Genomic DNA, 20,974 nt, shown 5'->3' on the forward strand with positions numbered 1-20,974 from the left:
GAGTAATGATGATCTCTTTAGTAGTCTGTTGGCGCCCTCTCCTGGAGGAATAGTTTGCTTGCTCTTGGACATTCTAAAAGAGAGGTCATGATAGACATTGAGCTTCTGAGCTCAATTGGGGACAGTCATGGGTGATGAATGTTTGCAACCTACTGCGAAGCCTCATACCGCAATATAAGGAACGTCAAATACTAAGAAAGGGCGGCCTATGAAAGAATTACTACTTTCAATAAGTACACTTAAACGGCTAATTGGGAATAGAAAAACTGTAAAAAGCCCTCTGAGAAAGCCCCCCTCTAACCTTTGATAGTAAGCTTTTCTGTAGTCTGCCTGTTGATGTATTTTCCGTTTGAACTGTGCACAACATGAAGAGACGGAACACTGGCGGCTTGTCACAATGCCCCCCGATGACATCACAATAGCGCTGCTGCCTAGAAAACAAGCTGCGCAGAAGAAGTTGTTCTTTGGGTGGGAGGGTGGGCTAGTGGAAGGAGGGGGCAATCTCTTTTTTTCCCGGGTGGTAGGGGGATGACAGGAGAAGGGAAGCGGGTGGTGAGAAAGGTACAGAGGGCAGGGTTTGGGGGCTGGGAAGGAAAGGGAAAAGATTAGGGTTTGGGGATGATGAAAGGGCTTTCTACGGGTAAGGATGGCAAAGGGTGGCAGTGACGGAAAGTCAGGCAACCTGTCCTGTCCGTCTTTTTGTATCGTGAATTGGAAAGACTGCAAGGGGGAGGGGAGTTGCTTGCGCCCTAAAGGAGGAGTTATTCAGATTCATTGCAGTGGGCGGCGGCTGCAAAACGCACCATTCTTCTTGTTTTGGCTCTGCAAAGCAGCCTTTTCAAGGGTTGGCTTGGGTGACAAAATGTCTTGTGTAGGCGTGGGTTTGTCTCCCTCTCGCTCTCTCTCCCTAAGATGTGTCCGGCATAGGCCAGGGTGCCACTCGAGGCCCAAACCAATTCTGGTTATCGCTTCTCGGCCTTTTGGCTAAGATCAAGTGTAGTATCTGTTCTTATCAGTTTAATATCTGATACGTCCCCTATCTGGGGACCATATATTAAATGGATTTTTAGAACAGGGAGATGGAAAAAGAGCTTGCTCTGTCCACTCCACGCATTGACCTGGTATTGCAGTACCTCCAGGAACGGTGCACCCCTTCTTAACCCAGTTTCCAAAAGCAGAACTCAATTCACCTGATTCATATTAGCCCGATTTAATGAATTGGAAGAAAGCATACGTCTTCATATGCACCTCAATTTGGCCCATTCACTTTTCACACTTCCTCCTTTTGTTTTTTATCTTTCACACTTTTGACTTTCTTTATTCATCCAAATAGCAAACTCATCACCACTCAACCTGACCAACTCGGCTATGTCCCCGTGCTGCAGTTCTCTGTCTTATCTAGATCATTTGCAATTGAATGGAATAGATCCCTTTTGGACAAAGTGGATTCACCTGCTGCTGCAGTGACCACAGGTGTGATAACATCTAGAATTGGCATCTGGTGCGATCTCTCCGCTTCCACTCCAAAGAAAGTTACCTGTTTATTCCTATCATGCATTGGTTTTTGGGGTTTTCTTTGAGTAATGATGATCTCTTTAGTAGTCTGTTGGCGCCCTCTCCTGGAGGAATAGTTTGCTTGCTCTTGGACATTCTAAAAGAGAGGTCATGATAGACATTGAGCTTCTGAGCTCAATTGGGGACAGTCATGGGTGATGAATGTTTGCAACCTACTGCGAAGCCTCATACCGCAATATAAGGAACGTCAAATACTAAGAAAGGGCGGCCTATGAAAGAATTACTACTTTCAATAAGTACACTTAAACGGCTAATTGGGAATAGAAAAACTGTAAAAAGCCCTCTGAGAAAGCCCCCCTCTAACCTTTGATAGTAAGCTTTTCTGTAGTCTGCCTGTTGATGTATTTTCCGTTTGAACTGTGCACAACATGAAGAGACGGAACACTGGCGGCTTGTCACAATGCCCCCCGATGACATCACAATAGCGCTGCTGCCTAGAAAACAAGCTGCGCAGAAGAAGTTGTTCTTTGGGTGGGAGGGTGGGCTAGTGGAAGGAGGGGGCAATCTCTTTTTTTCCCGGGTGGTAGGGGGATGACAGGAGAAGGGAAGCGGGTGGTGAGAAAGGTACAGAGGGCAGGGTTTGGGGGCTGGGAAGGAAAGGGAAAAGATTAGGGTTTGGGGATGATGAAAGGGCTTTCTACGGGTAAGGATGGCAAAGGGTGGCAGTGACGGAAAGTCAGGCAACCTGTCCTGTCCGTCTTTTTGTATCGTGAATTGGAAAGACTGCAAGGGGGAGGGGAGTTGCTTGCGCCCTAAAGGAGGAGTTATTCAGATTCATTGCAGTGGGCGGCGGCTGCAAAACGCACCATTCTTCTTGTTTTGGCTCTGCAAAGCAGCCTTTTCAAGGGTTGGCTTGGGTGACAAAATGTCTTGTGTAGGCGTGGGTTTGTCTCCCTCTCGCTCTCTCTCCCTAAGATGTGTCCGGCATAGGCCAGGGTGCCACTCGAGGCCCAAACCAATTCTGGTTATCGCTTCTCGGCCTTTTGGCTAAGATCAAGTGTAGTATCTGTTCTTATCAGTTTAATATCTGATACGTCCCCTATCTGGGGACCATATATTAAATGGATTTTTAGAACAGGGAGATGGAAAAAGAGCTTGCTCTGTCCACTCCACGCATTGACCTGGTATTGCAGTACCTCCAGGAACGGTGCACCCCTTCTTAACCCAGTTTCCAAAAGCAGAACTCAATTCACCTGATTCATATTAGCCCGATTTAATGAATTGGAAGAAAGCATACGTCTTCATATGCACCTCAATTTGGCCCATTCACTTTTCACACTTCCTCCTTTTGTTTTTTATCTTTCACACTTTTGACTTTCTTTATTCATCCAAATAGCAAACTCATCACCACTCAACCTGACCAACTCGGCTATGTCCCCGTGCTGCAGTTCTCTGTCTTATCTAGATCATTTGCAATTGAATGGAATAGATCCCTTTTGGACAAAGTGGATTCACCTGCTGCTGCAGTGACCACAGGTGTGATAACATCTAGAATTGGCATCTGGTGCGATCTCTCCGCTTCCACTCCAAAGAAAGTTACCTGTTTATTCCTATCATGCATTGGTTTTTGGGGTTTTCTTTGAGTAATGATGATCTCTTTAGTAGTCTGTTGGCGCCCTCTCCTGGAGGAATAGTTTGCTTGCTCTTGGACATTCTAAAAGAGAGGTCATGATAGACATTGAGCTTCTGAGCTCAATTGGGGACAGTCATGGGTGATGAATGTTTGCAACCTACTGCGAAGCCTCATACCGCAATATAAGGAACGTCAAATACTAAGAAAGGGCGGCCTATGAAAGAATTACTACTTTCAATAAGTACACTTAAACGGCTAATTGGGAATAGAAAAACTGTAAAAAGCCCTCTGAGAAAGCCCCCCTCTAACCTTTGATAGTAAGCTTTTCTGTAGTCTGCCTGTTGATGTATTTTCCGTTTGAACTGTGCACAACATGAAGAGACGGAACACTGGCGGCTTGTCACAATGCCCCCCGATGACATCACAATAGCGCTGCTGCCTAGAAAACAAGCTGCGCAGAAGAAGTTGTTCTTTGGGTGGGAGGGTGGGCTAGTGGAAGGAGGGGGCAATCTCTTTTTTTCCCGGGTGGTAGGGGGATGACAGGAGAAGGGAAGCGGGTGGTGAGAAAGGTACAGAGGGCAGGGTTTGGGGGCTGGGAAGGAAAGGGAAAAGATTAGGGTTTGGGGATGATGAAAGGGCTTTCTACGGGTAAGGATGGCAAAGGGTGGCAGTGACGGAAAGTCAGGCAACCTGTCCTGTCCGTCTTTTTGTATCGTGAATTGGAAAGACTGCAAGGGGGAGGGGAGTTGCTTGCGCCCTAAAGGAGGAGTTATTCAGATTCATTGCAGTGGGCGGCGGCTGCAAAACGCACCATTCTTCTTGTTTTGGCTCTGCAAAGCAGCCTTTTCAAGGGTTGGCTTGGGTGACAAAATGTCTTGTGTAGGCGTGGGTTTGTCTCCCTCTCGCTCTCTCTCCCTAAGATGTGTCCGGCATAGGCCAGGGTGCCACTCGAGGCCCAAACCAATTCTGGTTATCGCTTCTCGGCCTTTTGGCTAAGATCAAGTGTAGTATCTGTTCTTATCAGTTTAATATCTGATACGTCCCCTATCTGGGGACCATATATTAAATGGATTTTTAGAACAGGGAGATGGAAAAAGAGCTTGCTCTGTCCACTCCACGCATTGACCTGGTATTGCAGTACCTCCAGGAACGGTGCACCCCTTCTTAACCCAGTTTCCAAAAGCAGAACTCAATTCACCTGATTCATATTAGCCCGATTTAATGAATTGGAAGAAAGCATACGTCTTCATATGCACCTCAATTTGGCCCATTCACTTTTCACACTTCCTCCTTTTGTTTTTTATCTTTCACACTTTTGACTTTCTTTATTCATCCAAATAGCAAACTCATCACCACTCAACCTGACCAACTCGGCTATGTCCCCGTGCTGCAGTTCTCTGTCTTATCTAGATCATTTGCAATTGAATGGAATAGATCCCTTTTGGACAAAGTGGATTCACCTGCTGCTGCAGTGACCACAGGTGTGATAACATCTAGAATTGGCATCTGGTGCGATCTCTCCGCTTCCACTCCAAAGAAAGTTACCTGTTTATTCCTATCATGCATTGGTTTTTGGGGTTTTCTTTGAGTAATGATGATCTCTTTAGTAGTCTGTTGGCGCCCTCTCCTGGAGGAATAGTTTGCTTGCTCTTGGACATTCTAAAAGAGAGGTCATGATAGACATTGAGCTTCTGAGCTCAATTGGGGACAGTCATGGGTGATGAATGTTTGCAACCTACTGCGAAGCCTCATACCGCAATATAAGGAACGTCAAATACTAAGAAAGGGCGGCCTATGAAAGAATTACTACTTTCAATAAGTACACTTAAACGGCTAATTGGGAATAGAAAAACTGTAAAAAGCCCTCTGAGAAAGCCCCCCTCTAACCTTTGATAGTAAGCTTTTCTGTAGTCTGCCTGTTGATGTATTTTCCGTTTGAACTGTGCACAACATGAAGAGACGGAACACTGGCGGCTTGTCACAATGCCCCCCGATGACATCACAATAGCGCTGCTGCCTAGAAAACAAGCTGCGCAGAAGAAGTTGTTCTTTGGGTGGGAGGGTGGGCTAGTGGAAGGAGGGGGCAATCTCTTTTTTTCCCGGGTGGTAGGGGGATGACAGGAGAAGGGAAGCGGGTGGTGAGAAAGGTACAGAGGGCAGGGTTTGGGGGCTGGGAAGGAAAGGGAAAAGATTAGGGTTTGGGGATGATGAAAGGGCTTTCTACGGGTAAGGATGGCAAAGGGTGGCAGTGACGGAAAGTCAGGCAACCTGTCCTGTCCGTCTTTTTGTATCGTGAATTGGAAAGACTGCAAGGGGGAGGGGAGTTGCTTGCGCCCTAAAGGAGGAGTTATTCAGATTCATTGCAGTGGGCGGCGGCTGCAAAACGCACCATTCTTCTTGTTTTGGCTCTGCAAAGCAGCCTTTTCAAGGGTTGGCTTGGGTGACAAAATGTCTTGTGTAGGCGTGGGTTTGTCTCCCTCTCGCTCTCTCTCCCTAAGATGTGTCCGGCATAGGCCAGGGTGCCACTCGAGGCCCAAACCAATTCTGGTTATCGCTTCTCGGCCTTTTGGCTAAGATCAAGTGTAGTATCTGTTCTTATCAGTTTAATATCTGATACGTCCCCTATCTGGGGACCATATATTAAATGGATTTTTAGAACAGGGAGATGGAAAAAGAGCTTGCTCTGTCCACTCCACGCATTGACCTGGTATTGCAGTACCTCCAGGAACGGTGCACCCCTTCTTAACCCAGTTTCCAAAAGCAGAACTCAATTCACCTGATTCATATTAGCCCGATTTAATGAATTGGAAGAAAGCATACGTCTTCATATGCACCTCAATTTGGCCCATTCACTTTTCACACTTCCTCCTTTTGTTTTTTATCTTTCACACTTTTGACTTTCTTTATTCATCCAAATAGCAAACTCATCACCACTCAACCTGACCAACTCGGCTATGTCCCCGTGCTGCAGTTCTCTGTCTTATCTAGATCATTTGCAATTGAATGGAATAGATCCCTTTTGGACAAAGTGGATTCACCTGCTGCTGCAGTGACCACAGGTGTGATAACATCTAGAATTGGCATCTGGTGCGATCTCTCCGCTTCCACTCCAAAGAAAGTTACCTGTTTATTCCTATCATGCATTGGTTTTTGGGGTTTTCTTTGAGTAATGATGATCTCTTTAGTAGTCTGTTGGCGCCCTCTCCTGGAGGAATAGTTTGCTTGCTCTTGGACATTCTAAAAGAGAGGTCATGATAGACATTGAGCTTCTGAGCTCAATTGGGGACAGTCATGGGTGATGAATGTTTGCAACCTACTGCGAAGCCTCATACCGCAATATAAGGAACGTCAAATACTAAGAAAGGGCGGCCTATGAAAGAATTACTACTTTCAATAAGTACACTTAAACGGCTAATTGGGAATAGAAAAACTGTAAAAAGCCCTCTGAGAAAGCCCCCCTCTAACCTTTGATAGTAAGCTTTTCTGTAGTCTGCCTGTTGATGTATTTTCCGTTTGAACTGTGCACAACATGAAGAGACGGAACACTGGCGGCTTGTCACAATGCCCCCCGATGACATCACAATAGCGCTGCTGCCTAGAAAACAAGCTGCGCAGAAGAAGTTGTTCTTTGGGTGGGAGGGTGGGCTAGTGGAAGGAGGGGGCAATCTCTTTTTTTCCCGGGTGGTAGGGGGATGACAGGAGAAGGGAAGCGGGTGGTGAGAAAGGTACAGAGGGCAGGGTTTGGGGGCTGGGAAGGAAAGGGAAAAGATTAGGGTTTGGGGATGATGAAAGGGCTTTCTACGGGTAAGGATGGCAAAGGGTGGCAGTGACGGAAAGTCAGGCAACCTGTCCTGTCCGTCTTTTTGTATCGTGAATTGGAAAGACTGCAAGGGGGAGGGGAGTTGCTTGCGCCCTAAAGGAGGAGTTATTCAGATTCATTGCAGTGGGCGGCGGCTGCAAAACGCACCATTCTTCTTGTTTTGGCTCTGCAAAGCAGCCTTTTCAAGGGTTGGCTTGGGTGACAAAATGTCTTGTGTAGGCGTGGGTTTGTCTCCCTCTCGCTCTCTCTCCCTAAGATGTGTCCGGCATAGGCCAGGGTGCCACTCGAGGCCCAAACCAATTCTGGTTATCGCTTCTCGGCCTTTTGGCTAAGATCAAGTGTAGTATCTGTTCTTATCAGTTTAATATCTGATACGTCCCCTATCTGGGGACCATATATTAAATGGATTTTTAGAACAGGGAGATGGAAAAAGAGCTTGCTCTGTCCACTCCACGCATTGACCTGGTATTGCAGTACCTCCAGGAACGGTGCACCCCTTCTTAACCCAGTTTCCAAAAGCAGAACTCAATTCACCTGATTCATATTAGCCCGATTTAATGAATTGGAAGAAAGCATACGTCTTCATATGCACCTCAATTTGGCCCATTCACTTTTCACACTTCCTCCTTTTGTTTTTTATCTTTCACACTTTTGACTTTCTTTATTCATCCAAATAGCAAACTCATCACCACTCAACCTGACCAACTCGGCTATGTCCCCGTGCTGCAGTTCTCTGTCTTATCTAGATCATTTGCAATTGAATGGAATAGATCCCTTTTGGACAAAGTGGATTCACCTGCTGCTGCAGTGACCACAGGTGTGATAACATCTAGAATTGGCATCTGGTGCGATCTCTCCGCTTCCACTCCAAAGAAAGTTACCTGTTTATTCCTATCATGCATTGGTTTTTGGGGTTTTCTTTGAGTAATGATGATCTCTTTAGTAGTCTGTTGGCGCCCTCTCCTGGAGGAATAGTTTGCTTGCTCTTGGACATTCTAAAAGAGAGGTCATGATAGACATTGAGCTTCTGAGCTCAATTGGGGACAGTCATGGGTGATGAATGTTTGCAACCTACTGCGAAGCCTCATACCGCAATATAAGGAATGTCAAATACTAAGAAAGGGCGGCCTATGAAAGAATTACTACTTTCAATAAGTACACTTAAACGGCTAATTGGGAATAGAAAAACTGTAAAAAGCCCTCTGAGAAAGCCCCCCTCTAACCTTTGATAGTAAGCTTTTCTGTAGTCTGCCTGTTGATGTATTTTCCGTTTGAACTGTGCACAACATGAAGAGACGGAACACTGGCGGCTTGTCACAATGCCCCCCGATGACATCACAATAGCGCTGCTGCCTAGAAAACAAGCTGCGCAGAAGAAGTTGTTCTTTGGGTGGGAGGGTGGGCTAGTGGAAGGAGGGGGCAATCTCTTTTTTTCCCGGGTGGTAGGGGGATGACAGGAGAAGGGAAGCGGGTGGTGAGAAAGGTACAGAGGGCAGGGTTTGGGGGCTGGGAAGGAAAGGGAAAAGATTAGGGTTTGGGGATGATGAAAGGGCTTTCTACGGGTAAGGATGGCAAAGGGTGGCAGTGACGGAAAGTCAGGCAACCTGTCCTGTCCGTCTTTTTGTATCGTGAATTGGAAAGACTGCAAGGGGGAGGGGAGTTGCTTGCGCCCTAAAGGAGGAGTTATTCAGATTCATTGCAGTGGGCGGCGGCTGCAAAACGCACCATTCTTCTTGTTTTGGCTCTGCAAAGCAGCCTTTTCAAGGGTTGGCTTGGGTGACAAAATGTCTTGTGTAGGCGTGGGTTTGTCTCCCTCTCGCTCTCTCTCCCTAAGATGTGTCCGGCATAGGCCAGGGTGCCACTCGAGGCCCAAACCAATTCTGGTTATCGCTTCTCGGCCTTTTGGCTAAGATCAAGTGTAGTATCTGTTCTTATCAGTTTAATATCTGATACGTCCCCTATCTGGGGACCATATATTAAATGGATTTTTAGAACAGGGAGATGGAAAAAGAGCTTGCTCTGTCCACTCCACGCATTGACCTGGTATTGCAGTACCTCCAGGAACGGTGCACCCCTTCTTAACCCAGTTTCCAAAAGCAGAACTCAATTCACCTGATTCATATTAGCCCGATTTAATGAATTGGAAGAAAGCATACGTCTTCATATGCACCTCAATTTGGCCCATTCACTTTTCACACTTCCTCCTTTTGTTTTTTATCTTTCACACTTTTGACTTTCTTTATTCATCCAAATAGCAAACTCATCACCACTCAACCTGACCAACTCGGCTATGTCCCCGTGCTGCAGTTCTCTGTCTTATCTAGATCATTTGCAATTGAATGGAATAGATCCCTTTTGGACAAAGTGGATTCACCTGCTGCTGCAGTGACCACAGGTGTGATAACATCTAGAATTGGCATCTGGTGCGATCTCTCCGCTTCCACTCCAAAGAAAGTTACCTGTTTATTCCTATCATGCATTGGTTTTTGGGGTTTTCTTTGAGTAATGATGATCTCTTTAGTAGTCTGTTGGCGCCCTCTCCTGGAGGAATAGTTTGCTTGCTCTTGGACATTCTAAAAGAGAGGTCATGATAGACATTGAGCTTCTGAGCTCAATTGGGGACAGTCATGGGTGATGAATGTTTGCAACCTACTGCGAAGCCTCATACCGCAATATAAGGAACGTCAAATACTAAGAAAGGGCGGCCTATGAAAGAATTACTACTTTCAATAAGTACACTTAAACGGCTAATTGGGAATAGAAAAACTGTAAAAAGCCCTCTGAGAAAGCCCCCCTCTAACCTTTGATAGTAAGCTTTTCTGTAGTCTGCCTGTTGATGTATTTTCCGTTTGAACTGTGCACAACATGAAGAGACGGAACACTGGCGGCTTGTCACAATGCCCCCCGATGACATCACAATAGCGCTGCTGCCTAGAAAACAAGCTGCGCAGAAGAAGTTGTTCTTTGGGTGGGAGGGTGGGCTAGTGGAAGGAGGGGGCAATCTCTTTTTTTCCCGGGTGGTAGGGGGATGACAGGAGAAGGGAAGCGGGTGGTGAGAAAGGTACAGAGGGCAGGGTTTGGGGGCTGGGAAGGAAAGGGAAAAGATTAGGATTTGGGGATGATGAAAGGGCTTTCTACGGGTAAGGATGGCAAAGGGTGGCAGTGACGGAAAGTCAGGCAACCTGTCCTGTCCGTCTTTTTGTATCGTGAATTGGAAAGACTGCAAGGGGGAGGGGAGTTGCTTGCGCCCTAAAGGAGGAGTTATTCAGATTCATTGCAGTGGGCGGCGGCTGCAAAACGCACCATTCTTCTTGTTTTGGCTCTGCAAAGCAGCCTTTTCAAGGGTTGGCTTGGGTGACAAAATGTCTTGTGTAGGCGTGGGTTTGTCTCCCTCTCGCTCTCTCTCCCTAAGATGTGTCCGGCATAGGCCAGGGTGCCACTCGAGGCCCAAACCAATTCTGGTTATCGCTTCTCGGCCTTTTGGCTAAGATCAAGTGTAGTATCTGTTCTTATCAGTTTAATATCTGATACGTCCCCTATCTGGGGACCATATATTAAATGGATTTTTAGAACAGGGAGATGGAAAAAGAGCTTGCTCTGTCCACTCCACGCATTGACCTGGTATTGCAGTACCTCCAGGAACGGTGCACCCCTTCTTAACCCAGTTTCCAAAAGCAGAACTCAATTCACCTGATTCATATTAGCCCGATTTAATGAATTGGAAGAAAGCATACGTCTTCATATGCACCTCAATTTGGCCCATTCACTTTTCACACTTCCTCCTTTTGTTTTTTATCTTTCACACTTTTGACTTTCTTTATTCATCCAAATAGCAAACTCATCACCACTCAACCTGACCAACTCGGCTATGTCCCCGTGCTGCAGTTCTCTGTCTTATCTAGATCATTTGCAATTGAATGGAATAGATCCCTTTTGGACAAAGTGGATTCACCTGCTGCTGCAGTGACCACAGGTGTGATAACATCTAGAATTGGCATCTGGTGCGATCTCTCCGCTTCCACTCCAAAGAAAGTTACCTGTTTATTCCTATCATGCATTGGTTTTTGGGGTTTTCTTTGAGTAATGATGATCTCTTTAGTAGTCTGTTGGCGCCCTCTCCTGGAGGAATAGTTTGCTTGCTCTTGGACATTCTAAAAGAGAGGTCATGATAGACATTGAGCTTCTGAGCTCAATTGGGGACAGTCATGGGTGATGAATGTTTGCAACCTACTGCGAAGCCTCATACCGCAATATAAGGAACGTCAAATACTAAGAAAGGGCGGCCTATGAAAGAATTACTACTTTCAATAAGTACACTTAAACGGCTAATTGGGAATAGAAAAACTGTAAAAAGCCCTCTGAGAAAGCCCCCCTCTAACCTTTGATAGTAAGCTTTTCTGTAGTCTGCCTGTTGATGTATTTTCCGTTTGAACTGTGCACAACATGAAGAGACGGAACACTGGCGGCTTGTCACAATGCCCCCCGATGACATCACAATAGCGCTGCTGCCTAGAAAACAAGCTGCGCAGAAGAAGTTGTTCTTTGGGTGGGAGGGTGGGCTAGTGGAAGGAGGGGGCAATCTCTTTTTTTCCCGGGTGGTAGGGGGATGACAGGAGAAGGGAAGCGGGTGGTGAGAAAGGTACAGAGGGCAGGGTTTGGGGGCTGGGAAGGAAAGGGAAAAGATTAGGGTTTGGGGATGATGAAAGGGCTTTCTACGGGTAAGGATGGCAAAGGGTGGCAGTGACGGAAAGTCAGGCAACCTGTCCTGTCCGTCTTTTTGTATCGTGAATTGGAAAGACTGCAAGGGGGAGGGGAGTTGCTTGCGCCCTAAAGGAGGAGTTATTCAGATTCATTGCAGTGGGCGGCGGCTGCAAAACGCACCATTCTTCTTGTTTTGGCTCTGCAAAGCAGCCTTTTCAAGGGTTGGCTTGGGTGACAAAATGTCTTGTGTAGGCGTGGGTTTGTCTCCCTCTCGCTCTCTCTCCCTAAGATGTGTCCGGCATAGGCCAGGGTGCCACTCGAGGCCCAAACCAATTCTGGTTATCGCTTCTCGGCCTTTTGGCTAAGATCAAGTGTAGTATCTGTTCTTATCAGTTTAATATCTGATACGTCCCCTATCTGGGGACCATATATTAAATGGATTTTTAGAACAGGGAGATGGAAAAAGAGCTTGCTCTGTCCACTCCACGCATTGACCTGGTATTGCAGTACCTCCAGGAACGGTGCACCCCTTCTTAACCCAGTTTCCAAAAGCAGAACTCAATTCACCTGATTCATATTAGCCCGATTTAATGAATTGGAAGAAAGCATACGTCTTCATATGCACCTCAATTTGGCCCATTCACTTTTCACACTTCCTCCTTTTGTTTTTTATCTTTCACACTTTTGACTTTCTTTATTCATCCAAATAGCAAACTCATCACCACTCAACCTGACCAACTCGGCTATGTCCCCGTGCTGCAGTTCTCTGTCTTATCTAGATCATTTGCAATTGAATGGAATAGATCCCTTTTGGACAAAGTGGATTCACCTGCTGCTGCAGTGACCACAGGTGTGATAACATCTAGAATTGGCATCTGGTGCGATCTCTCCGCTTCCACTCCAAAGAAAGTTACCTGTTTATTCCTATCATGCATTGGTTTTTGGGGTTTTCTTTGAGTAATGATGATCTCTTTAGTAGTCTGTTGGCGCCCTCTCCTGGAGGAATAGTTTGCTTGCTCTTGGACATTCTAAAAGAGAGGTCATGATAGACATTGAGCTTCTGAGCTCAATTGGGGACAGTCATGGGTGATGAATGTTTGCAACCTACTGCGAAGCCTCATACCGCAATATAAGGAACGTCAAATACTAAGAAAGGGCGGCCTATGAAAGAATTACTACTTTCAATAAGTACACTTAAACGGCTAATTGGGAATAGAAAAACTGTAAAAAGCCCTCTGAGAAAGCCCCCCTCTAACCTTTGATAGTAAGCTTTTCTGTAGTCTGCCTGTTGATGTATTTTCCGTTTGAACTGTGCACAACATGAAGAGACGGAACACTGGCGGCTTGTCACAATGCCCCCCGATGACATCACAATAGCGCTGCTGCCTAGAAAACAAGCTGCGCAGAAGAAGTTGTTCTTTGGGTGGGAGGGTGGGCTAGTGGAAGGAGGGGGCAATCTCTTTTTTTCCCGGGTGGTAGGGGGATGACAGGAGAAGGGAAGCGGGTGGTGAGAAAGGTACAGAGGGCAGGGTTTGGGGGCTGGGAAGGAAAGGGAAAAGATTAGGGTTTGGGGATGATGAAAGGGCTTTCTACGGGTAAGGATGGCAAAGGGTGGCAGTGACGGAAAGTCAGGCAACCTGTCCTGTCCGTCTTTTTGTATCGTGAATTGGAAAGACTGCAAGGGGGAGGGGAGTTGCTTGCGCCCTAAAGGAGGAGTTATTCAGATTCATTGCAGTGGGCGGCGGCTGCAAAACGCACCATTCTTCTTGTTTTGGCTCTGCAAAGCAGCCTTTTCAAGGGTTGGCTTGGGTGACAAAATGTCTTGTGTAGGCGTGGGTTTGTCTCCCTCTCGCTCTCTCTCCCTAAGATGTGTCCGGCATAGGCCAGGGTGCCACTCGAGGCCCAAACCAATTCTGGTTATCGCTTCTCGGCCTTTTGGCTAAGATCAAGTGTAGTATCTGTTCTTATCAGTTTAATATCTGATACGTCCCCTATCTGGGGACCATATATTAAATGGATTTTTAGAACAGGGAGATGGAAAAAGAGCTTGCTCTGTCCACTCCACGCATTGACCTGGTATTGCAGTACCTCCAGGAACGGTGCACCCCTTCTTAACCCAGTTTCCAAAAGCAGAACTCAATTCACCTGATTCATATTAGCCCGATTTAATGAATTGGAAGAAAGCATACGTCTTCATATGCACCTCAATTTGGCCCATTCACTTTTCACACTTCCTCCTTTTGTTTTTTATCTTTCACACTTTTGACTTTCTTTATTCATCCAAATAGCAAACTCATCACCACTCAACCTGACCAACTCGGCTATGTCCCCGTGCTGCAGTTCTCTGTCTTATCTAGATCATTTGCAATTGAATGGAATAGATCCCTTTTGGACAAAGTGGATTCACCTGCTGCTGCAGTGACCACAGGTGTGATAACATCTAGAATTGGCATCTGGTGCGATCTCTCCGCTTCCACTCCAAAGAAAGTTACCTGTTTATTCCTATCATGCATTGGTTTTTGGGGTTTTCTTTGAGTAATGATGATCTCTTTAGTAGTCTGTTGGCGCCCTCTCCTGGAGGAATAGTTTGCTTGCTCTTGGACATTCTAAAAGAGAGGTCATGATAGACATTGAGCTTCTGAGCTCAATTGGGGACAGTCATGGGTGATGAATGTTTGCAACCTACTGCGAAGCCTCATACCGCAATATAAGGAACGTCAAATACTAAGAAAGGGCGGCCTATGAAAGAATTACTACTTTCAATAAGTACACTTAAACGGCTAATTGGGAATAGAAAAACTGTAAAAAGCCCTCTGAGAAAGCCCCCCTCTAACCTTTGATAGTAAGCTTTTCTGTAGTCTGCCTGTTGATGTATTTTCCGTTTGAACTGTGCACAACATGAAGAGACGGAACACTGGCGGCTTGTCACAATGCCCCCCGATGACATCACAATAGCGCTGCTGCCTAGAAAACAAGCTGCGCAGAAGAAGTTGTTCTTTGGGTGGGAGGGTGGGCTAGTGGAAGGAGGGGGCAATCTCTTTTTTTCCCGGGTGGTAGGGGGATGACAGGAGAAGGGAAGCGGGTGGTGAGAAAGGTACAGAGGGCAGGGTTTGGGGGCTGGGAAGGAAAGGGAAAAGATTAGGGTTTGGGGATGATGAAAGGGCTTTCTACGGGTAAGGATGGCAAAGGGTGGCAGTGACGGAAAGTCAGGCAACCTGTCCTGTCCGTCTTTTTGTATCGTGAATTGGAAAGACTGCAAGGGGGAGGGGAGTTGCTTGCGCCCTAAAGGAGGAGTTATTCAGATTCATTGCAGTGGGCGGCGGCTGCAAAACGCACCATTCTTCTTGTTTTGGCTCTGCAAAGCAGCCTTTTCAAGGGTTGGCTTGGGTGACAAAATGTCTTGTGTAGGCGTGGGTTTGTCTCCCTCTCGCTCTCTCTCCCTAAGATGTGTCCGGCATAGGCCAGGGTGCCACTCGAGGCCCAAACCAATTCTGGTTATCGCTTCTCGGCCTTTTGGCTAAGATCAAGTGTAGTATCTGTTCTTATCAGTTTAATATCTGATACGTCCCCTATCTGGGGACCATATATTAAATGGATTTTTAGAACAGGGAGATGGAAAAAGAGCTTGCTCTGTCCACTCCACGCATTGACCTGGTATTGCAGTACCTCCAGGAACGGTGCACCCCTTCTTAACCCAGTTTCCAAAAGCAGAACTCAATTCACCTGATTCATATTAGCCCGATTTAATGAATTGGAAGAAAGCATACGTCTTCATATGCACCTCAATTTGGCCCATTCACTTTTCACACTTCCTCCTTTTGTTTTTTATCTTTCACACTTTTGACTTTCTTTATTCATCCAAATAGCAAACTCATCACCACTCAACCTGACCAACTCGGCTATGTCCCCGTGCTGCAGTTCTCTGTCTTATCTAGATCATTTGCAATTGAATGGAATAGATCCCTTTTGGACAAAGTGGATTCACCTGCTGCTGCAGTGACCACAGGTGTGATAACATCTAGAATTGGCATCTGGTGCGATCTCTCCGCTTCCACTCCAAAGAAAGTTACCTGTTTATTCCTATCATGCATTGGTTTTTGGGGTTTTCTTTGAGTAATGATGATCTCTTTAGTAGTCTGTTGGCGCCCTCTCCTGGAGGAATAGTTTGCTTGCTCTTGGACATTCTAAAAGAGAGGTCATGATAGACATTGAGCTTCTGAGCTCAATTGGGGACAGTCATGGGTGATGAATGTTTGCAACCTACTGCGAAGCCTCATACCGCAATATAAGGAACGTCAAATACTAAGAAAGGGCGGCCTATGAAAGAATTACTACTTTCAATAAGTACACTTAAACGGCTAATTGGGAATAGAAAAACTGTAAAAAGCCCTCTGAGAAAGCCCCCCTCTAACCTTTGATAGTAAGCTTTTCTGTAGTCTGCCTGTTGATGTATTTTCCGTTTGAACTGTGCACAACATGAAGAGACGGAACACTGGCGGCTTGTCACAATGCCCCCCGATGACATCACAATAGCGCTGCTGCCTAGAAAACAAGCTGCGCAGAAGAAGTTGTTCTTTGGGTGGGAGGGTGGGCTAGTGGAAGGAGGGGGCAATCTCTTTTTTTCCCGGGTGGTAGGGGGATGACAGGAGAAGGGAAGCGGGTGGTGAGAAAGGTACAGAGGGCAGGGTTTGGGGGCTGGGAAGGAAAGGGAAAAGATTAGGGTTTGGGAATGATGAAAGGGCTTTCTACGGGTAAGGATGGCAAAGGGTGGCAGTGACGGAAAGTCAGGCAACCTGTCCTGTCCGTCTTTTTGTATCGTGAATTGGAAAGACTGCAAGGGGGAGGGGAGTTGCTTGCGCCCTAAAGGAGGAGTTATTCAGATTCATTGCAGTGGGCGGCGGCTGCAAAACGCACCATTCTTCTTGTTTTGGCTCTGCAAAGCAGCCTTTTCAAGGGTTGGCTTGGGTGACAAAATGTCTTGTGTAGGCGTGGGTTTGTCTCCCTCTCGCTCTCTCTCCCTAAGATGTGTCCGGCATAGGCCAGGGTGCCACTCGAGGCCCAAACCAATTCTGGTTATCGCTTCTCGGCCTTTTGGCTAAGATCAAGTGTAGTATCTGTTCTTATCAGTTTAATATCTGATACGTCCCCTATCTGGGGACCATATATTAAATGGATTTTTAGAACAGGGAGATGGAAAAAGAGCTTGCTCTGTCCACTCCACGCATTGACCTGGTATTGCAGTACCTCCAGGAACGGTGCACCCCTTCTTAACCCAGTTTCCAAAAGCAGAACTCAATTCACCTGATTCATATTAGCCCGATTTAATGAATTGGAAGAAAGCATACGTCTTCATATGCACCTCAATTTGGCCCATTCACTTTTCACACTTCCTCCTTTTGTTTTTTATCTTTCACACTTTTGACTTTCTTTATTCATCCAAATAGCAAACTCATCACCACTCAACCTGACCAACTCGGCTATGTCCCCGTGCTGCAGTTCTCTGTCTTATCTAGATCATTTGCAATTGAATGGAATAGATCCCTTTTGGACAAAGTGGATTCACCTGCTGCTGCAGTGACCACAGGTGTGATAACATCTAGAATTGGCATCTGGTGCGATCTCTCCGCTTCCACTCCAAAGAAAGTTACCTGTTTATTCCTATCATGCATTGGTTTTTGGGGTTTTCTTTGAGTAATGATGATCTCTTTAGTAGTCTGTTGGCGCCCTCTCCTGGAGGAATAGTTTGCTTGCTCTTGGACATTCTAAAAGAGAGGTCATGATAGACATTGAGCTTCTGAGCTCAATTGGGGACAGTCATGGGTGATGAATGTTTGCAACCTACTGCGAAGCCTCATACCGCAATATAAGGAACGTCAAATACTAAGAAAGGGCGGCCTATGAAAGAATTACTACTTTCAATAAGTACACTTAAACGGCTAATTGGGAATAGAAAAACTGTAAAAAGCCCTCTGAGAAAGCCCCCCTCTAACCTTTGATAGTAAGCTTTTCTGTAGTCTGCCTGTTGATGTATTTTCCGTTTGAACTGTGCACAACATGAAGAGACGGAACACTGGCGGCTTGTCACAATGCCCCCCGATGACATCACAATAGCGCTGCTGCCTAGAAAACAAGCTGCGCAGAAGAAGTTGTTCTTTGGGTGGGAGGGTGGGCTAGTGGAAGGAGGGGGCAATCTCTTTTTTTCCCGGGTGGTAGGGGGATGACAGGAGAAGGGAAGCGGGTGGTGAGAAAGGTACAGAGGGCAGGGTTTGGGGGCTGGGAAGGAAAGGGAAAAGATTAGGGTTTGGTGATGATGAAAGGGCTTTCTACGGGTAAGGATGGCAAAGGGTGGCAGTGACGGAAAGTCAGGCAACCTGTCCTGTCCGTCTTTTTGTATCGTGAATTGGAAAGACTGCAAGGGGGAGGGGAGTTGCTTGCGCCCTAAAGGAGGAGTTATTCAGATTCATTGCAGTGGGCGGCGGCTGCAAAACGCACCATTCTTCTTGTTTTGGCTCTGCAAAGCAGCCTTTTCAAGGGTTGGCTTGGGTGACAAAATGTCTTGTGTAGGCGTGGGTTTGTCTCCCTCTCGCTCTCTCTCCCTAAGATGTGTCCGGCATAGGCCAGGGTGCCACTCGAGGCCCAAACCAATTCTGGTTATCGCTTCTCGGCCTTTTGGCTAAGATCAAGTGTAGTATCTGTTCTTATCAGTTTAATATCTGATACGTCCCCTATCTGGGGACCATATATTAAATGGATTTTTAGAACAGGGAGATGGAAAAAGAGCTTGCTCTGTCCACTCCACGCATTGACCTGGTATTGCAGTACCTCCAGGAACGGTGCACCCCTTCTTAACCCAGTTTCCAAAAGCAGAACTCAATTCACCTGATTCATATTAGCCCGATTTAATGAATTGGAAGAAAGCATACGTCTTCATATGCACCTCAATTTGGCCCATTCACTTTTCACACTTCCTCCTTTTGTTTTTTATCTTTCACACTTTTGACTTTCTTTATTCATCCAAATAGCAAACTCATCACCACTCAACCTGACCAACTCGGCTATGTCCCCGTGCTGCAGTTCTCTGTCTTATCTAGATCATTTGCAATTGAATGGAATAGATCCCTTTTGGACAAAGTGGATTCACCTGCTGCTGCAGTGACCACAGGTGTGATAACATCTAGAATTGGCATCTGGTGCGATCTCTCCGCTTCCACTCCAAAGAAAGTTACCTGTTTATTCCTATCATGCATTGGTTTTTGGGGTTTTCTTTGAGTAATGATGATCTCTTTAGTAGTCTGTTGGCGCCCTCTCCTGGAGGAATAGTTTGCTTGCTCTTGGACATTCTAAAAGAGAGGTCATGATAGACATTGAGCTTCTGAGCTCAATTGGGGACAGTCATGGGTGATGAATGTTTGCAACCTACTGCGAAGCCTCATACCGCAATATAAGGAACGTCAAATACTAAGAAAGGGCGGCCTATGAAAGAATTACTACTTTCAATAAGTACACTTAAACGGCTAATTGGGAATAGAAAAACTGTAAAAAGCCCTCTGAGAAAGCCCCCCTCTAACCTTTGATAGTAAGCTTTTCTGTAGTCTGCCTGTTGATGTATTTTCCGTTTGAACTGTGCACAACATGAAGAGACGGAACACTGGCGGCTTGTCACAATGCCCCCCGATGACATCACAATAGCGCTGCTGCCTAGAAAACAAGCTGCGCAGAAGAAGTTGTTCTTTGGGTGGGAGGGTGGGCTAGTGGAAGGAGGGGGCAATCTCTTTTTTTCCCGGGTGGTAGGGGGATGACAGGAGAAGGGAAGCGGGTGGTGAGAAAGGTACAGAGGGCAGGGTTTGGGGGCTGGGAAGGAAAGGGAAAAGATTAGGGTTTGGGGATGATGAAAGGGCTTTCTACGGGTAAGGATGGCAAAGGGTGGCAGTGACGGAAAGTCAGGCAACCTGTCCTGTCCGTCTTTTTGTATCGTGAATTGGAAAGACTGCAAGGGGGAGGGGAGTTGCTTGCGCCCTAAAGGAGGAGTTATTCAGATTCATTGCAGTGGGCGGCGGCTGCAAAACGCACCATTCTTCTTGTTTTGGCTCTGCAAAGCAGCCTTTTCAAGGGTTGGCTTGGGTGACAAAATGTCTTGTGTAGGCGTGGGTTTGTCTCCCTCTCGCTCTCTCTCCCTAAGATGTGTCCGGCATAGGCCAGGGTGCCACTCGAGGCCCAAACCAATTCTGGTTATCGCTTCTCGGCCTTTTGGCTAAGATCAAGTGTAGTATCTGTTCTTATCAGTTTAATATCTGATACGTCCCCTATCTGGGGACCATATATTAAATGGATTTTTAGAACAGGGAGATGGAAAAAGAGCTTGCTCTGTCCACTCCACGCATTGACCTGGTATTGCAGTACCTCCAGGAACGGTGCACCCCTTCTTAACCCAGTTTCCAAAAGCAGAACTCAATTCACCTGATTCATATTAGCCCGATTTAATGAATTGGAAGAAAGCATACGTCTTCATATGCACCTCAATTTGGCCCATTCACTTTTCACACTTCCTCCTTTTGTTTTTTATCTTTCACACTTTTGACTTTCTTTATTCATCCAAATAGCAAACTCATCACCACTCAACCTGACCAACTCGGCTATGTCCCCGTGCTGCAGTTCTCTGTCTTATCTAGATCATTTGCAATTGAATGGAATAGATCCCTTTTGGACAAAGTGGATTCACCTGCTGCTGCAGTGACCACAGGTGTGATAACATCTAGAATTGGCATCTGGTGCGATCTCTCCGCTTCCACTCCAAAGAAAGTTACCTGTTTATTCCTATCATGCATTGGTTTTTGGGGTTTTCTTTGAGTAATGATGATCTCTTTAGTAGTCTGTTGGCGCCCTCTCCTGGAGGAATAGTTTGCTTGCTCTTGGACATTCTAAAAGAGAGGTCATGATAGACATTGAGCTTCTGAGCTCAATTGGGGACAGTCATGGGTGATGAATGTTTGCAACCTACTGCGAAGCCTCATACCGCAATATAAGGAACGTCAAATACTAAGAAAGGGCGGCCTATGAAAGAATTACTACTTTCAATAAGTACACTTAAACGGCTAATTGGGAATAGAAAAACTGTAAAAAGCCCTCTGAGAAAGCCCCCCTCTAACCTTTGATAGTAAGCTTTTCTGTAGTCTGCCTGTTGATGTATTTTCCGTTTGAACTGTGCACAACATGAAGAGACGGAACACTGGCGGCTTGTCACAATGCCCCCCGATGACATCACAATAGCGCTGCTGCCTAGAAAACAAGCTGCGCAGAAGAAGTTG

General features: G+C 46.3%; 13 non-coding genes across 13 annotated transcripts; all 13 read left to right on the top strand.

The window, feature by feature from the left end:
* The first annotated feature begins 964 nt into the window (after window positions 1-964).
* LOC142280971 (U2 spliceosomal RNA) lies at window positions 965-1,155 on the top strand. Its single transcript, XR_012743136.1, has one exon. It is a non-coding gene; the product is annotated as a U2 spliceosomal RNA (small nuclear RNA).
* Window positions 1,156-2,542: 1,387 nt separating this feature from the next.
* LOC142280982 (U2 spliceosomal RNA) lies at window positions 2,543-2,733 on the top strand. Its single transcript, XR_012743147.1, has one exon. It is a non-coding gene; the product is annotated as a U2 spliceosomal RNA (small nuclear RNA).
* Window positions 2,734-4,120: 1,387 nt separating this feature from the next.
* LOC142280989 (U2 spliceosomal RNA) lies at window positions 4,121-4,311 on the top strand. Its single transcript, XR_012743152.1, has one exon. It is a non-coding gene; the product is annotated as a U2 spliceosomal RNA (small nuclear RNA).
* A 1,387-nt stretch (window positions 4,312-5,698) lies between these two features.
* Window positions 5,699-5,889, top strand: LOC142280990 (U2 spliceosomal RNA). The gene has a single exon (XR_012743153.1). It is a non-coding gene; the product is annotated as a U2 spliceosomal RNA (small nuclear RNA).
* Window positions 5,890-7,276: 1,387 nt separating this feature from the next.
* On the top strand, window positions 7,277-7,467 carry LOC142280991 (U2 spliceosomal RNA). Its single transcript, XR_012743154.1, has one exon. It is a non-coding gene; the product is annotated as a U2 spliceosomal RNA (small nuclear RNA).
* Window positions 7,468-8,854: 1,387 nt separating this feature from the next.
* Window positions 8,855-9,045, top strand: LOC142280972 (U2 spliceosomal RNA). Its single transcript, XR_012743137.1, has one exon. It is a non-coding gene; the product is annotated as a U2 spliceosomal RNA (small nuclear RNA).
* A 1,387-nt stretch (window positions 9,046-10,432) lies between these two features.
* LOC142280973 (U2 spliceosomal RNA) lies at window positions 10,433-10,623 on the top strand. Its single transcript, XR_012743138.1, has one exon. It is a non-coding gene; the product is annotated as a U2 spliceosomal RNA (small nuclear RNA).
* A 1,387-nt stretch (window positions 10,624-12,010) lies between these two features.
* On the top strand, window positions 12,011-12,201 carry LOC142280974 (U2 spliceosomal RNA). The gene has a single exon (XR_012743139.1). It is a non-coding gene; the product is annotated as a U2 spliceosomal RNA (small nuclear RNA).
* A 1,387-nt stretch (window positions 12,202-13,588) lies between these two features.
* On the top strand, window positions 13,589-13,779 carry LOC142280975 (U2 spliceosomal RNA). The gene has a single exon (XR_012743140.1). It is a non-coding gene; the product is annotated as a U2 spliceosomal RNA (small nuclear RNA).
* Window positions 13,780-15,166: 1,387 nt separating this feature from the next.
* On the top strand, window positions 15,167-15,357 carry LOC142280976 (U2 spliceosomal RNA). The gene has a single exon (XR_012743141.1). It is a non-coding gene; the product is annotated as a U2 spliceosomal RNA (small nuclear RNA).
* A 1,387-nt stretch (window positions 15,358-16,744) lies between these two features.
* On the top strand, window positions 16,745-16,935 carry LOC142280977 (U2 spliceosomal RNA). Its single transcript, XR_012743142.1, has one exon. It is a non-coding gene; the product is annotated as a U2 spliceosomal RNA (small nuclear RNA).
* Window positions 16,936-18,322: 1,387 nt separating this feature from the next.
* LOC142280978 (U2 spliceosomal RNA) lies at window positions 18,323-18,513 on the top strand. Its single transcript, XR_012743143.1, has one exon. It is a non-coding gene; the product is annotated as a U2 spliceosomal RNA (small nuclear RNA).
* A 1,387-nt stretch (window positions 18,514-19,900) lies between these two features.
* On the top strand, window positions 19,901-20,091 carry LOC142280979 (U2 spliceosomal RNA). The gene has a single exon (XR_012743144.1). It is a non-coding gene; the product is annotated as a U2 spliceosomal RNA (small nuclear RNA).
* The last annotated feature ends 883 nt before the right edge of the window (window positions 20,092-20,974 follow it).

This window comes from Anomaloglossus baeobatrachus, unplaced genomic scaffold (genome assembly GCF_048569485.1).
Source record: "Anomaloglossus baeobatrachus isolate aAnoBae1 unplaced genomic scaffold, aAnoBae1.hap1 Scaffold_4649, whole genome shotgun sequence".
In the NCBI taxonomy this organism is placed as follows: domain Eukaryota; kingdom Metazoa; phylum Chordata; class Amphibia; order Anura; family Aromobatidae; genus Anomaloglossus; species Anomaloglossus baeobatrachus.